Raw genomic sequence first — 16,194 nt, 5'->3', positions numbered from 1 at the left:
TGGATCCCTTTATTAGTGCTCGTGGAGGGGCGGCAGCCCCGGTCCTGGCACGGAGCAGCAACTGTGATTAGCTTTAAGCACAAAAACTGCAGAAGAAAATCTTAATTGAATTTGGAGCGCTGTCATTCACCGTCACGGCAGGCGCCGAGCACAGTAATTATTATGCAAATGAGGCAGATAGAGAAATGATTAATAATTGCACAAATTAGAAATTATTGTAAACATCCTGTGAGTGGTGATAAGTGCGGGAGGAGGGTGCGAGCGCGGGAGCTGGCGCGGCTCCGGCTCCTGCAGCCCCATCGCTGCGTTACTGGGACCAGCAAACCCTGCACCGGCGCGGCACGGGGGCAGCTGGGCTGGAACTCCGGGGAGAAGGTGGCTTTGGAGCTGGTCTCCTCTATGGAGGAGCCGGGGTGCTGCAGCGCTGCTGTGTCCCTGCGGCGCCCGGTGCATCCCGGCTGGCACCAGCGTCCTGGCGCGGCTTCACCCCCGACCAGCCCCAGGCAGGCACCTACTAATGAGTGGTGGCTCCTGCTCCCTCCGAGCTCTTTGTCTGGCATTTGCTGCTAATTGCACAACACTGTTTTCCCCTCTTCCGCTCTTCCGTACTTTTGACTGTGAGCACGATAATAATAATAATAGGCTTACAGCAGCTAATAGGCTTACGTGGTGCGTTATTCGTGTCAAGGACAAGCAATTAAGCCTGGCCTCACACATCATAATTAGATTTTTGTTGATGAGCTCATCGGTAATGCGTTTAGTTCAGATTAAGAGCTTAAGGCGGGTGTGTGACGCCGCTGGACCCCAGGACCCTGCCTGCGGGGCTGGCCGGAGGGATGCAGGGATGCAGGGATGGATGGAGGAGGGCTGCTGGGCTCAGCCAGTGCCTTGGACACCTCTGCCGATCCTGGTGAGGGTGAACAGAGCTTCTCCTGGCCTCCCTGTTTAATGGCTCCAGCAAAGTAGGCTCTGGCAAGGGACGTGGTGGTGTACCCGTTGCCTGCTGAGGTCTCCTGTTAATTTGTAGTTAAAAAGAGCCCCTGAATCATTGTATTAATTTCTCTCTAACCAGCAGCAGTTCCATCGTGGGTGCTCAGCAGGGCCTGGTGCCTGTGTCACTCGTCCCGGGGAGCACAGGGACGAGGCCATGCTGGGGTACCCCAGGGTACAGGCCCCCCAGTTCATTTTGGAGGAGGATCGCTTCTCCCGCTGCCTCCGTCCTGCTGCGGGGCTGGAATGAATATCCTGAGAGTGACGGGTTAGTGATTGTATATGCATATGTGCACTTTCTCTAATTATTCCATAATTAGGGACACGCAGAGATAAAAATTACTAATAATATTTACTCTAGACTTTTTTTTCCAATAACCTCTTTCTCCTGCTCGTTCGCCGCGTCTTGGTGGAAATAACTTTGCAGATCCCAGTTAATGAATATTTGTTAATGCAAGAGCATTCAGCGCCGGAATATCCAGAGGGCATCCTCTCTCTGCCTTGTAATCTGTTTCACGAGATGTTTAATATTTATGGTTCCACAGCCTCGTGAATAAAGAGCCACCCGCAAACCCCCAGGAGCTCAGGGGCTGGGGATATTTATGGTGCTTCCTCTTTTCCTTTTCAATTACAAAGACACCTCACATAATTAAGTGCTAATAACCTTGTTAATCTAAAATTGATACTCTTTCTCCTGGCTATCTCTTAATAGAATTGAAAACAGATTAATAATCAAGGGTAGGAGACATTGCGGGCGATTAGGGAAGAGGGGATGCGCTCTGGTCCATCCCAGAGAGGATGCGGGAGCCGAGCCTGGCCGCTGGCATGGGCCATGCCAGGGCCGGGGCTCCCCAGAGCTGCCTTTTCCCTCCTGCTCCTAATGCAGCTTGAATGTTTAAGACAAACAGCCGTGTAACACCACCTCCTAATGAAACTGTTTTATGTTAATTAATTATGTATCAAGGCTCATTTCCATGCGCAGCCCGGCTCCGCTTCCCCTCCGCCGAGCCTTTGATCTGTCAAAGGCTAAACGGGAGATAAATAATCAAATTGAAAAGCAGCCTGGATGGAAATAAACATGTTTGAGATGTGTTATCTGGCGATTAGCGCCGGGCACCGAGGAATGGGGCTCAGGGTGTGGGTGCTGCTCCGCTGCGCACGCAGGGCATGGGGAGCTCCCTGTGCCTCGGTTTCCCTGTGTCCCATGAGTCCTGCTGCTGCTCCAGGGACAGCGCCAGGTCCCTGTGCATGGAGAGGGGTCTCCAGGGCATCCTGCTTCCTGGAGAATGGCCACTCATCCTCTCCAGGAGGAGGCTGCGGAGGACTTTATCTGCACAACGCTGGTGAAGAATTAAGTCTGCAGCGTTTCCTTTTGCAGGCGATGAAAGGTCCCCCAGGCCACAACCGGGGTACTTGGTATGTCAGCGGTGGACACAGTTCTGGGGTAATTTAACACAATCTCTAACCATTTGTTACACCTAAGCGGAGGCAGATGTGCGTCCATATTCATTTTGGAGGCACTTCAGAAGCGATAACTCCATCAGCCAAGCAGCGCTGCTGCAGCCTCCAGCCTGGGCAGCGTGTGCGCGGGACCTCTGCCTGCCTGGCACCTCCAGCCCCGCGCTGCTGCAGCCGTAAATCAGGTGTTGCTCTAAGAGTAAACACCCTACAGCAGGAATTACAGATGATAATTGTCGAGTGCTTTATCGCTGTAATAAAACTGGAGTGTTCCAGCCTGCATGTAATTACCAGCTAATAGATTTCTTCTTTAAGGGCTCAGCGCAGAGAGGGGCTGCGGAGGCACCCAGGGCTCCGCCTGCGGTGCCAGTGCTTCAGGTGGTGGGTGCAGGGGCAAACACCCCACTGTGATCCCCCAAGGACCCCTTTCTGATGGGGACTTTGACTGGGGGCTGCGGAGAGCACGTGCTGCAGGAGGGACCCCCACTGCAGCACAGCAAGGGGGGAGTAGAGGCTCTCGGTTGCTGCTCACACTGCAACCTTCCTCATCCTGCTCGTTGTGAGCAGAGCAGAGCTCCCTGCCCCTGGCTGTGCTCCTTGTGTTCTTGCTGAGATGCCAGGGAGTGATGTGTCCGAAGGTTATTCCAATAGCAGACTAGGAAGGACTTTGTCGTATTGCATCAGCTCCTCTTCGGGGCACTTTGATGGTGATGTTGTTGTTTCTCTCCAGGTGTGCTCAAGTGTGATCAGCCTGTGAGCAGAGCAGGGCCAGCGCTGTGTTGGGACATTGGCCAAATCCAGCCCTGCTCAAGTGCCACACCACAAGGTCTCAGCCTGGAGAAGAGCCCCATCCCAGGCAGGGGACATGGGAACACTGCATCCCTTTCCCAACCAGGGCTGCTCAGGTGAGCACCATGATCAGGCAGCAATAGGAGGGAGCCAGCCACAAGCGTGGAAGCAGCGCTGGGTGTCCCAGTGTCTCAAGTCCTGCCTCTTGCTGGGATGCTGGTGCTGCATGGGCTGACGTGCCAGGGTGCCTTGGCAGAGCCAGCCCCAGTGCCAGCACTGCACGGGACCAGCCAGGACTCTCGGTGGTGCCACAGCACTCGCTGAAGCCGACCCGCTCCAGGCAGAGCCGCGGCTCCTGGCCCCACGCTGCCGCCTCGCCTCTCGTCGGAGCTGAGCACGGAGCAATCAAAGGGAGCGCGCAGAGAGTGTCGTCCCCTCCAGTCTTGCCCCGGGCCCTGCCTTTGGGCTTCTGAAGGCTCCGCTCCAGGGGTGTCAGTTCTCATTAATCCACACATCAAAGCGGAGCTGCCAAACATCCTGCAGAGCTCGTGCTGCCTTCCCGAGCGGTGTCGCGCGGAGGCAGAGGGACAAGCTATGTGCGGCAGAGCATCTGCCATCAGTGGGGTCCCCTGGGCGGGCAGGAGGGGGCTCTGACCCTTTGGCTCTCGCACATTGAGCCCTAAGAGCTGTGGCCAGTGGAGCTGTGAAGGGAAGGTGTGAGATCCCTCCTGCACTGAAGTCCCCCCTGCTCTGCTGTTGCTGCGAGCCTGGGTTTCCCTGCTCCGCTCTGGCTCAGCATCCCTCCAGCGCGCTAATCAGGTCAATGCATTTTTACCATGGCATAGGAAGTCTTTATAGTTTTTGTCAGGCTCATTCTTCTCCCCGCTCTCTCTGTAGGGGGCTGGGTTATTTCATGCTCAATAGCACACCGAAATGCTTTCCCTTCGGTGCACTGCTGACTGTGCATTTTGGGGCTGCAGGATGGGCAGATGGTGCAGGGGGGACCCACACTCCCAGCACATCACTCACATCCAGATTCATGGAACAACCTGGCTCCCACTTCCAGGCACCTGTACAGCGGGGCCAGGTGTGCTGTCACTGCGAGCACCCGTGCTGCTGCCGGCCCCAGCACTCACAGAACGTGTGCTTCCCGTCTCTGCGCGCATCCACAGCTTCTCCTGGCATCCGGGGCTTCGTTCCCATCCCAGGAATGGGCTCCATGGGTTGTGTGGCTGCAGGTCCCACTGTGACCAGCACTTGTGGCTGTAATCGGGTGGCAGCAAACAGATGGTGGCGGGTGCAGGTCGCGAGCGGCGCCGATCACCCGCCGGGTGCACAAACACAAAGGGCTGGTTTGTGTATCGGGGTTTATCTTTCCCATTAATGGCTTTCTAAATTGGTGGCAGTGGAGCAAAAAAACCCAATCTGAACTTGGAGCATGCATGATTACTATTGTAATAACCTTGGCTAATAAGAATATGATGTGGTGTTAAGCTGGGGAAGAAAACACATTTCTCATTAGCTTTTTGATTAATTACTCCACATAATTTCCTAGGGGGACATGCCTGGGACTGATTGCCTTTGCTTTTGACGCGCGGAAGTGGTTTACCTTCACTTAATAATTTGCCTGGTGACATTTTGATGGCAGTCCTCAATTCATCTCCAGTTGGACAAAGGCAGCGGTGCCTCGGCCTCCCCTCGCTCCTCCAGCCCTTTGCAGTGCTGGACCCATGGTCCTCCCCTTCCCTGCCCTTCCCGGTGATGCTCGGCCGTGGTACCTGGAGCAGCAGTGTGCAGCTGCGCGGCTGCTCCGCTGCCAGGGATCCAGCTGGTAGGAGGCATATGTTTACATGGCTCGGAAGCGACCAATTTCCTTCCTTGCTTTCAAACATAAATATTTTACGGGAGCTAAAATATTCCGAGATCGTTTGATGTTGCCACATGGAGCGGCATCGAACGCGGGTGGGAAGGAGGAGAAGAAAGGAGAGGGGAGCAAGCAGCGATTCATTTGTTTCTCTCGCTGAAGATGGAATTATGCTGTGTGTTTCTGCATCATAAAATTACCCAGAACATTGATCTCCACTTACTGTTTCGGGAGCGGGCGCCTGGCTTGCAGCTCTGCACAGAGCCTTGTGATGGGGCTGCACATGGGAATGGTCCCAGTGGCACCTCCTGCCCCTTCTCTGCTCCACTCTTGCCTTGGGGCTGCACAGGACCCTCATGCAGCCACTTGCCCCTGCTTGCAGCATATGAACATAGGGCCCAGCACTCGCTGCTCGCAGACAGGTTTCCAGAGGGGGCTGGAGAGAAGCTGCTTTGCTCTGCCCCCATTCAGCTGGGTTTAGGGCTTTGCACAGTAAGAAGCCAAGGGGGGTTCTGCCTTGGCTTCTTACTGTGATTCTTTTTCTCTTCTCTCTCTGGCCAGTGCCAGGCGAGTTCATTGATGAATTATCCTAATATATATTCTGTCTGGAAAGAAAACACATATCATATATATCTTTGACAAGTGATTATTCTTCCTTATCAGAATATGTGTGCATCCAGCCACGACATAACTCACCCTGTGTGTCCCTGCTGTAAGCAGCCCGGAGGAGCGCGGCAGCTCCGTGCCACCCTGCGGCCCTGACTAGGGGGGGACCCCCTGGCTGGGTGTGATGAGGTGCTCGGGGTGCAGCTGGGGTCCTCCCAAGGGCAGGAGGTGCAGGGTCCCTGCCATGCTCTATGTGCGAGGCTGTACACGGCTGTGAGCAGCGGGAGCGCTCCCGTCTCTGCCGTAGTGCCTTTAATGTTTAAGTTATTAAGATAATAGCTGTTCCATCTCCGCTGGTTTGAAACATGATCTAATAGGAATCTTATAACAAAAGTTGCTAAGCAGCTAGGACATGATTTACTAATAGACTCTGAACGTGCTGTAACTGAGATGGAAATTAATTTGGTGATTAGGAGATTAATATATAAAGTAGAGCATATCCTTGCCTTTAAAGGGCAGGAGGAGCTATTGGGATGAGGTGCCCAGTGAGGCCTTCGGGGTAGATGTTAAAGCTGTTTAATCTCGATGCCTCCTCCCAGACCTGGGTGCAGGGAGGCTGCCTGGTTCCCTGTTACATGCTGGATCCTTCCCCGTGTGTTTGTTAATATTGTTTTGTTTCATGTCTGCAGATATCCGAGCATGGCGTTTGGGGAGAACAATCCTGCTCCGCCTCCCCACCTCCAGCCCACCTGAATCCCGGGTGGAAGCAGCCCAGGAGGGAAGCACAGGGCTCACAGCCTGCCCCTTTTTGTTTGCATTGACTCCTTCCAGCGGCAGCTGTGCATCCATATTTATGGAGGGGAGGAGAAGGAAACCCGACGGTAATCCCAGAAAGCAGAACATGTTGTAGTGATGCTCCCGAGGGCACCGGCTGACCAGGAGCGTGGCTCTGGTGTCCTGGCTGGGGGTCGCTGGGGAGGGCAGGCAGGAGAGGTGGGATGTCAAACATGCTGGGAACGCTGCAGGCGGAAAAGGAGCTGGTGGCCAGTTGTGTGTCCTGATGAGAGGAGGGAGCAGGGAGCTGATCACTTCCTGCTCCGTGGCTGGGATGGGGTGGGAGCTGCCGGCTTCCCATGGCGCCCAGGTGAGCGCTCCCCACCTCTGCCTGCTGCCTCATGCTGAGGCTGGAGGGACAGTGGAGCAGGGGAAAGGACGGACACCCCAAAGCCTCCCTGCACAGGGAGCAGAGGGCTTTGGGCTGTTGGCATTGGCACATCCCAGGGCAAGGGGGTCCTGAGCACTGGGGAGCACATGGGCACAGTGCGAGGGCACGAGGTCCCCCTGCACCCTGGGTGCCCTGAGGTAGGGGACAGGACCCAAGGCACCACCTGAGCCCGCGGCTCCTCTTCACCTTGGAGGTGGCGTTTCCAGACAGCAAACGTGATCTCCTAAAGATGCTGGAAGGGTTTCTGACAGAGGGCAGGGGTGGGAGATGAAGAGGAGTGAGCGCCTGCGTTTCTTCTCCGTGCCTTTTTTTTGCTCCCTGAGTTATCTCTGGCACAGCCTTGCAAGAAGAAAAGCTTGTGGGCATCTGTGCTTTGCTTCTGCCTTCCCCAGGGACCATCAATATGCAGAGCCTGTTACCTGGGCAAAGGCCCTTCCTTCGCTGCCTCGGTACTTTCAAGGTTATGCAGGGGACGGTCCTTGAGTAGAGCAGGGATGCCTGGGTGGGATGTGCTGCCCTGAGGAGGACGAGGATAAGGATGGGTTCCCCTTTGGCTAGGGTTAATGCCGGTGGCACTAGCTGCTCCCAAGTGCAGTTATTCCCAGCAGGAAATCCACCCTCCTGCCCTTATGGGATGGAGTGAAGGCAAGCAGGCAGGCCTGCCAGCGCTGGTGCTCTACATCCACTCCTGATGCCGGCATGAAGGCAAATATTTGGAGAAGGGCAGAGCCCGGCTTGCAGAGCATTTAGACAGAGTCGCAGCCTCTCGGAGGCTGGGATTAATTTGAAGGAATTTGCTGGTGGAGTTTGTGGCAGATAGAACAGTTTGCTTATTTCACACTTGTGTGGCCACCTGCTACGAACTGTTTGTTCAGTTTCAAATTCTTTAATTAAAATCAACATAAAACAGATTGAAAACATCCCAAGAAGGGGCTGCTTGATTTGCTGGAGGATATTGCAGCAGACGAGCCAAAGTGCTTACAAGACGCTGCACCACTGGGGAGCACCCACGGCGGCGCTGGGTACCGCAGGTCCAGTGTTGAGGGCAGCCTGCTCCAGGGCACCTTCCATCACCCTCCCTCACCCTGGAGGTGTTCATGGGCACCTTCTTTTCTTTGTGTGGGTGCGGTGCAGTGCCTCAGCCCTTAGCAGAGCTGATTAGAAGCCTCCTCCAACAACCATCAAAGCCTCAATTAACAGGGGCCGCTCGCACCCCTCTTGCAGAGCCCAGATAAGAATAGAAATTTCCCTTGGAAAATGGGTTTGTGTTTAGCTGCGTGTGCGGGGCGGTAAATGACCTGCTCTGTGCGGCACCGGAGAGGGGCCGGGGACAATTATGGTGCTCTTTGGGAGTCGGTTATCTGAAGGAAACAGGCGCGCTGCTATTTAGCTGTCTAATATCCCAGTGGGAGGGGAAGCAGAATTAAAACCTGTCCCTTTTCAGAGCCGTTTGAATCTGAAGAAGGATTCTTCCTTTATGTGGCAGCTTTTCATTTGAAGGGGCTTCTTCCTCTCTCCCCTATTTGCGTGTGGCCACCAAGAAGGATGGAGAGGGGAAGGAGAGCTGAGACGGAGCCCCACCACCTCACTGCAAGGATACAGGGATGCTCAGGGAGCACCCAACCTGCCTCTCTCCATATTCATTCTGGTGCCAGCATCTCCTGCACCAATGCAGGTGAAACAACAGCAGCCACACGGTGCAGAAAGTTAATATACAGCCAGACAAGTGTTTTAATAACAGGAAAGGTTAAAAACCCCCCTCTCAGGCTGCGCACGGGCTCCTGCCAGCTCGCGCGCTCCTGCGAGCCTGTGAGACCCAGAGTACCATGACTGTATTGATTCAATTATTCTCTACAATGTAATACCCTGCATTTGTGTGATAGCAACAAACAGAGTTGAAAGACATACAAAAATAAATGATCTGAAAGTTAATATGGCTGAATGAGCAGCTCTGAATAAGAGGAGAGCGCGCTTTGGTTTTACATTGTAAAATCAATAGCGCACAGAACAATGTCCTAACTTCCTCCAGGGACCCGGAGAGGACCTGCCTGAATTGATCACTATGCAAATGCATTGAATTCATGAAACCCGCATCGCCGGGTAATTGATGCTTCTTATAATTACCTCCGAGTTATGAGCTTTTAGGGGATTTCATTGATTCCTGCTCAGGGAGCGGGCGAGGGCAGCTTCCTGGAAGTGCTGGCTGGGCACGGGAGGCGATGGCTGCGGCACCAGGGGCTACCCGCACCAGCAGCTGATGGCATTTTAGGGGCCTTGTGAGAGGTGGGGGGACAGTGCTTGAGTCTCAACCCTGCCAAGCCCAGAGGGCCCCTGTAAGAGCAGAGCGGAGGCACAGGGCTGCTCTCTGAGGCTGGCAGAAGGTGAGGGTTGATGGGATGCTCGGTCCTCTGAGCCTGCAGGGCACCAGCCCCTTGGGAAAGCATTTGCCCCATCCCTGGGGACAAGAGGCCCATGGGGATGCCAGTGGCCAGTATGTGTGTCACAGGAGGATGTGGCAGTGCTGTGCCCTGCTGACAAGTCACGTAAGCAAATGGGTCATATCCAAAGGGATAATAGTCTTATATAGCACATTATTTAAGAAAAAGGGACAGGCAGTTGAGCTCTGCAGACTAATTAGATTAAGTTGATGAGCTCATCAGTATTGTGCGTAATTAAGATCAAGAGCTAACTGCGGGCTCTTTGATGCCCTCCGTTAACCGAGTTGTCCCTCGCAGAGGTGGTGTGGTTGGGCTCCGGAGCCCAGGAGGGCACATGGGGCCACCCGCTGGTACTGACAGGTACCAGGCAGGAGGTGACACTGCTCCTGGAGCCGGTTCCCAGCGCTGTCACCTGCCCATCACACGGGCAGGCGTTCTCCTTGTGCTGCCCTGCTGCTTGTGAAGGGGGACCAGGCGCTGCCTCGCTGCACAGCCTTCATTAGCCTGGCGCAGCAAGGCCACTGCTTGCTCCCAGGGTGTTCCCGATCTCATAGATTGTGTATTTTCAAGCATTCTTTTGAAATAGCTCTACCCTGAGTGAGCACAGAGGAACATGGATCTCTCCCAGAAGTGATGGATGTATCCGACCAGCCATCTGCTGTTTTCTAGCCCCCTCAGCCCTTGGGCTCTCTCTGGTGTGTGCGTCAGCAGCGGGCACACTGTGACTGGGGCCCCTGGGAATGTCTTGGTGAAGGGGTCACCTGCTGGGTTTGTGGCCAGGCAGGAGAGAATGTGGAGGTTTGTGCCAAACAGAAAGAACAAAGAGTGAGTGGGACAGGCTGGATGGAAAGTAAGGCAAGAACAAGTCAGCCCAGGTTCTGAGGGCCCTGCAGCCGTCGCTGGCTCTGGAGAAATGGTGTGCGGTGATGGTTGGGATTTATCAAATCAGATGCAGTGCTTAACAAGACAGACAATTCTGGCTCTGTCGTGGTGGCTGGAGTGCTGGTGCAGCCTCTTTACAGCTTTTGTCCTTGCTCTGCCATATTTCATATCTGATCTTTTCTCTCCTGCATCAACGTCTCCTCTCCGCTTCGCTCCCTTTATTCTCCCACCTCGCTTTTCTTCTCCCGCTATCTCCTCCGCCTCACCCTCTGCTCCCTTTCCATTAAATGGGTTCTCCACAGACCCTCTTCATGCCCTTCTGGACCCTCTCTGTCCGTCTCACCCTCATCACAGGGCAGCTTTGGGAGGGGGCTCACTCCCTCCTTGCCCAGCCCCTCTGCAGTGCTGCCCATGCCGGTGCCCACACCGCTGCCGTGCTGCCTGGCACCGCGCTCCCTCCGCTTCATGCTCCTCGTCTCTGTCTCCAAGGTTACACAAACTGCTTCCCTCTCCTCTCCTGAGCTCCCAGCGGGATTTCCCAATGCCATTCACCATTTGGGGTGTGTTTCTCATTGCCTTTCCTGGTTCTCCCGCACCTTCCCCCTGAGCCCCACTGTGCATCTCTGCCCATCCCCATCGCTGGAGGTGCTGCCCTGGGCCAGAGCTCCCCCCTGCACACCCCATCACCTCAAACAATGGCACACAGATGTAACTCTGTAATCCTTTCTGTGTGATCTTTCAGTTGTTGCAGCCTGAAAAGGGATTGCGGGGGGGAAGAAGCAAAGCAAACCCCAAAGCCCTTTCCAGATGTATGAGAAGCCTGAAATAACTCTGGCTTCTCACTCTGCAATAACAGGAGGGGAACATGAGCAGATGTTTATAGGTCACGCTGCATGGTTTTCCCCCTTTCTTTTTGAGGAAGAGTTTATTTCTCTCCAGTTCAGTTTGCTGATTGCGAGCTGCCTTCCCCTTTGCACACCAGTGAGAGCAGCACAAACCCTCGCTGGTGCCGGAGGGGTCCCCATGTGGGAGCCGGACCCAGGGATGCTCCCGAGGCGAGGGCAGTGTAAATGCAGGCACAGGGGTGCAGAGCGCCGGCAGGGACCCCCTGGCGATGCGGGGCTGCACGGGCAGCCCCGGGCTGTCCCCGCGGCAGCGTGGACGGGAGGTGGCAGTGCTGCACCGGCACGGCCCCAGCCGCAGCCGTGCGCCGAGCCCGCGGGTCACTGCGATGCTTTATTGCGCCTAATTACACCCCGTGGCTGCTCGATGCCCCCCGGGACCGCACCGTGGCCCCGGGTAACGCCGGCTCCAACCCCCTGCGCAGAAGGGCTGGTCCTCAGCGGGCACGTTCACAGAGAAAAGGTCTTCAAACAGGAGAAACTTCTCTCTCGAGGCTTTTCTTGTTCTCAAAGCTCTTTTGAAGGGGAGAGTTTGGAGCAGAGGAGAGTGTAGGCAGATCTGATTCCCCTATCTCAGGCAAACACACTCGCCTTTCCCTGACTGCAGATCAACAGGACACGTTCCAGGGAAAGATCATCTAGAAAGAAATGGATTTTCCCCCTATTGTTTTGCCATTTTTGCTTGTATTTCTGAAAGCCGGAGTGATGGGTTGTGAACTTTGAGGAGCGATTTCTATTCTTCTCTTTCATTTGACATGTGGGCAGAGGGACTGCGAGCCTGAATAACAAGGCAGGGCCGAAACAGCCTGGGGGAGGATGCTGAAGCCGAGGCAGCATCCTCCTGCCTCCAAAAGCATCTCCTCCTCCAGCCTGCTGTGGGTTCAGGGCGAGGGGTGGGTGCTGGGAAGGGGCAGGGCTGAGGCTGCTCTTGCCCACCACCCTGCCTGGGTGCCCTGTGTGGGGAGGAGGTGTGGCTGCAGAGCAGGTCTCCTCTGCTAATGGCAGAGAGCAATAAACACGGAGCAATCCCAGTAATATAGCGGCGGCATGTAATTAATACCAAATGACTCTATGGATTTCTACATTAGATCCACATTAACGTGAGATAGTCTGATTACAAGTAATGTTAAGGCAACAAATGCCTAAGGATTAGCGTGAGTGGGCAGCTCTGTGTCTCAAACCATCCCTCCCATCACCAGGGATGTCCTCATAGGCACATCGGGATGCCTCACCATTTCCTTCCGCTCATGATGCCTGGCTGGGTTTCTGGCCCTCCCCAGACTGTCCCAGCACTGTTCCTGGGCATAGGGCTTTTCCAGCAGATCCTGCTTATCTGCACTGGCTGCAGCCACAGATGGAAAGCCGGAGAAATGGAGACGAAGTTTCCAAGCTCCACCCAAACTCAACATCTTCCATGTAAGTAACCCCTCCCCGCTCAGCCCTACAGACTTTTGAGTTCTGTATTAAACACTCACTCTACCTTTGGTGTGACAAATGATTGAAAAGTGTAATTTGAAAGCTAAGCTCCCCATCACACTCTTCCCTATTGTTTATTTGCCAGCTCCAAAGTGGTTGGCTGCCAAGGAAAGTAATCAGAAGGTAATAGCTTAAAATCAGATGAATCCCCAGAGCTGCCAGCAAGCTGGAAAACTACAGCCTCTGTGCTGCCTGCACTATTCATGCTCTGAAAATAATTGTGTAGAACAGCAGAACTGGGATCAAACTTGGGCTGACATTCTGCGTTGTAAGGCTTGTGCTCGGCGTGGTCTGATGTGGTTATTAGTAACTTGCTCAGGGGCAAGAGAGCCCAAAGCATGTCAGGGGGGATCTTGAGATTCATTTGCCCATGTGGATGAGACAGCATCTTCCCAGAGCAAAGTGCATCTCTTTCTTGCTGTCCCCTCCCTCCCTGCGTTGCTGTGACTTCCCCCTCTCGCTGCGATCCCAGCGAAGCGCTGATGTTATTGAGTGTGGCAAGTGGCAGTTCATTAAAAAGTGGGAGCAGATGGGGAAGGGATTGTAGAGGAAGATTAATGATGCACACCGACAACTAAGTCGGCCCAGGTTTGGGAGTAAACACAATCATGCCGCCTTCCCGGGAGCGGGTGATCCTCCTGTCAGCTCCGCTCTGGTTAGCCGGCCAGGGAGCTCCCGACAGGGAATGCCGCGGTGCTGCCGGTGCAGAGGGGCTTGGTGACAGCCGTGACGTGGCTGCTCGTGGTGGGGACCTCAGCTCTGGTGATGATGCTGGGTGCCCAAGGCCACGGTGGCCACTGCCCTGCCTGGGGAACCATGGTGTGAACAGAGCAGTGATCTCATGGGGGCTTGCAGACACCATCAGCTCCATCTCCTCCTTCCATCCCTTCCTGCCATCTCTGCTCCCAACGGCTGGCTGAGCTTTGCACGCTATGGCTGGCAGTGCTGGTGCCTGGCTCTGGAAGCCAGCTGGCAAACACATGGTGATGGATGCCCAAGGCGAGACAGAGCCCAGTGGGCTGCCTCCCTGCCTGGCTCCCGTGGGATGCTGGCCATGGCACAGGGGACTTGCTTGGGAAAACAGAGATGTCAGTGCTGCGTGGAGGAGAGGGCCGCTCATTAAGCACACTCAACCTCTGCCAGCAGCCCCTTTTCCCATCCGTGACAAAGTTCACCTTTCCCTACCTGCTTGGCTTGTCCCGGCCTCGCGTCTCCTCTCCTTGCTGACAGAGCTGACCTATCCGCCGGGCTTTGCTGCGCGCTAATAGAAAGGCCAGACAGCAGCGAGCATCTCTGCCGCCGCTGCATTTAAATACAGTGTACATCTGTCTTGCAGCAGGACGCGGGCTCCTGCCGGCCTCCCCTCAGGACGACAAGCCTTTCATTATGGATGTGACTGTCATTTTGCTGCAATTTACCCAAAAGTGCCCAGCACCTTGTTTGAGAGCCAGCGGGGAGGGAGCGCAGCGGGATGGGGCTCCTTTGTCACTGTGTTAAGTGGCGGTGGGGGAGCTCCCCTCACCAATGCCTGGGGGATGCCACCCCTTGGGGGCTGCAGAGTAGGAACCAGACAGGATGATGCCAATCCACAGACCTATCCAGGCTGATATCCCCACTGATGTGACACCGTGGCTCAGGCGAGGCTGTCATTATGGCTGTGCCCATCTCATGCAGCACTGCAGCCACCCAGCACAGGGGATGCTGCTGGGGAGGGCCATTGTCCAGCCGAGCCACTGCCAAGGGCATAAATAATTTAATAAAGGAACGTTGGAAATTATATTGTCCTAAATAATATAATAAACACTAATTTACTCGCATTTATCTCCAGGAGTTTTTTCTGAAAGCAGTAATCTTGCATCTTCTACAGTGATGGATTAGCAGGAAGGAAACTCGGCTGGGGAATAAAAACCCACATCATGTAGTTTTTGACATGTTATTATTCAGTTTTATCTCGGGTTGCTCATTCCTGGGCCATTACTCATGTTCACTGGGATGTTTCTCCCCCCTTATTTATTTATTTTTAGCGTGACCAGCAGCAAAGATGCTGACAAACCCTCCTGCCTTTCCCCCAGTGTTAGAGGGGTGGGACATGCCTGTGGGGTCTCTGTTGGCACAGGGGGATGCCACGCACCGGGTACCATTGTGCGGCACCATGTGCCATGAGCCACTGCAGTCAGACGTGGGAGCCCGTGTCGGGAGCTTTAATTACTGCTTGAGCTCTGCCTACATCTCTCATTAGCAGTTGTGCATGGAAGCACCCGGGATACAGCGCCCCGTGGCTTCCCTTCACAGGGTTTTGGCTGCCTTGCTTAGAGCTACAACGGGGTTAGTAAATAACTGCAAATGACACGAGGAGCGCCTGGGATGGCGCCTCGTGTTTATTCCCATCACTTGTTTACTCCCAAGCTTGAAGGGAATCATGGCAATTCAGGGCCCAGCATCACCTCGAATCGCAGTGTGGGGCATGGAACGTGCCAGCCCAGTTGTTCCTAGTGGTGTGTCCCAGTGAAACCAGTCCCTTCTCGCCCCCGTTACTGCTCCTGCCCCATCTGGCAAAGCGCAGGCAGGCAGCAAGCGCTTCCCGTGCACAAAATAGAGAGCAGCTCTGTGTTTATTTATGGTTGCTGTAAAGTATGCCTGTTGCCTATACATATATATGTATTTATATACACAGGGGGTGGGCTGGGCTGGGAAGCGCGCAGCTCTCGGTGGGAGGGGCTGGCAGAGCACGGAACACTGGAAGACATCCAAGACAGAGGAGTGACAGCAAAAACAAGCCCCCGGGCGATGGCAGGAGGCAGGACTGCTTTCATTGCTCCTCCAGCGATGCCAGCCCAGCCGCCGCTGCAGCCCCACCACTGCAGGCACCATCCCGGGGGCTCTGCCGGCTCCTCCTGCCCTCCTTCACCCCTCAAATGCATCCTTTGCATCAGCTTAGTGAGGAAAACCAAGTTGGACCTGGCTCTTGCGAGGCTGCAGGGATTGGTGCATCTGTGCCTGCGGCTGTGAGCCCGCTAGCCAGGCAGGCAGCTCCCCTTGTTTGACTATCCCTCTCCAAATTTGCTTAGCTCAAGCTGGAATCCGCAGTAAGCAAACGGCTTTCTGTTTGTACTCGATGCTAATGAAGAGGCAGAGAACGCTGCCCACTAATGCTCCGAGGGCACCTGTGTTTGCAGAGGGCCTGTGTACAGCATGTCGTGTTTACGAGGCAGTGCCAGCCCAGCCTTTGCTTTCCCAATGAGCACAGGCTCTCCAGTTGCACCAGCATCTGTTTTCTCCCAGCGGGAACTTGTCCATGCCAGGCAGGACAGGAAGGCACCACGCATGCTGCGGGTCTGCATCAGTGATGGGACAGCTCAGGGTAATCCCAAATGCTGCTTCATCCCAGCATCCTGCACTGGGTCATCCCACTGCATCCTGCCCTGTGCTGCCAGAAACCTCCATCCCGGCTGATCCCTTGTGGGGAGCAGAAAGAAAGCATGTTTATTTGCAAATAGGCATGTTATTGAGCCAAATGAGCAGGATTATGAGGGGCTCCTGGAACTGTCAGCATAGGCTGTTTAA

The 16,194-nt window shown here is 54.8% G+C and overlaps 1 long non-coding RNA gene across 1 annotated transcript; it reads left to right on the top strand.

The window, feature by feature from the left end:
- The first annotated feature begins 987 nt into the window (after window positions 1-987).
- On the top strand, window positions 988-4,340 carry LOC115616436. Its single transcript, XR_003994296.1, has 3 exons — window positions 988-1,258; window positions 3,179-3,353; window positions 4,135-4,340. It is a non-coding gene; the product is annotated as an uncharacterized LOC115616436 (long non-coding RNA).
- The last annotated feature ends 11,854 nt before the right edge of the window (window positions 4,341-16,194 follow it).

Source organism: Strigops habroptila, chromosome 17 (assembly GCF_004027225.2).
Source record: "Strigops habroptila isolate Jane chromosome 17, bStrHab1.2.pri, whole genome shotgun sequence".
In the NCBI taxonomy this organism is placed as follows: domain Eukaryota; kingdom Metazoa; phylum Chordata; class Aves; order Psittaciformes; family Psittacidae; genus Strigops; species Strigops habroptila.
This window is presented reverse-complemented; position numbering and strand designations above follow the sequence as displayed.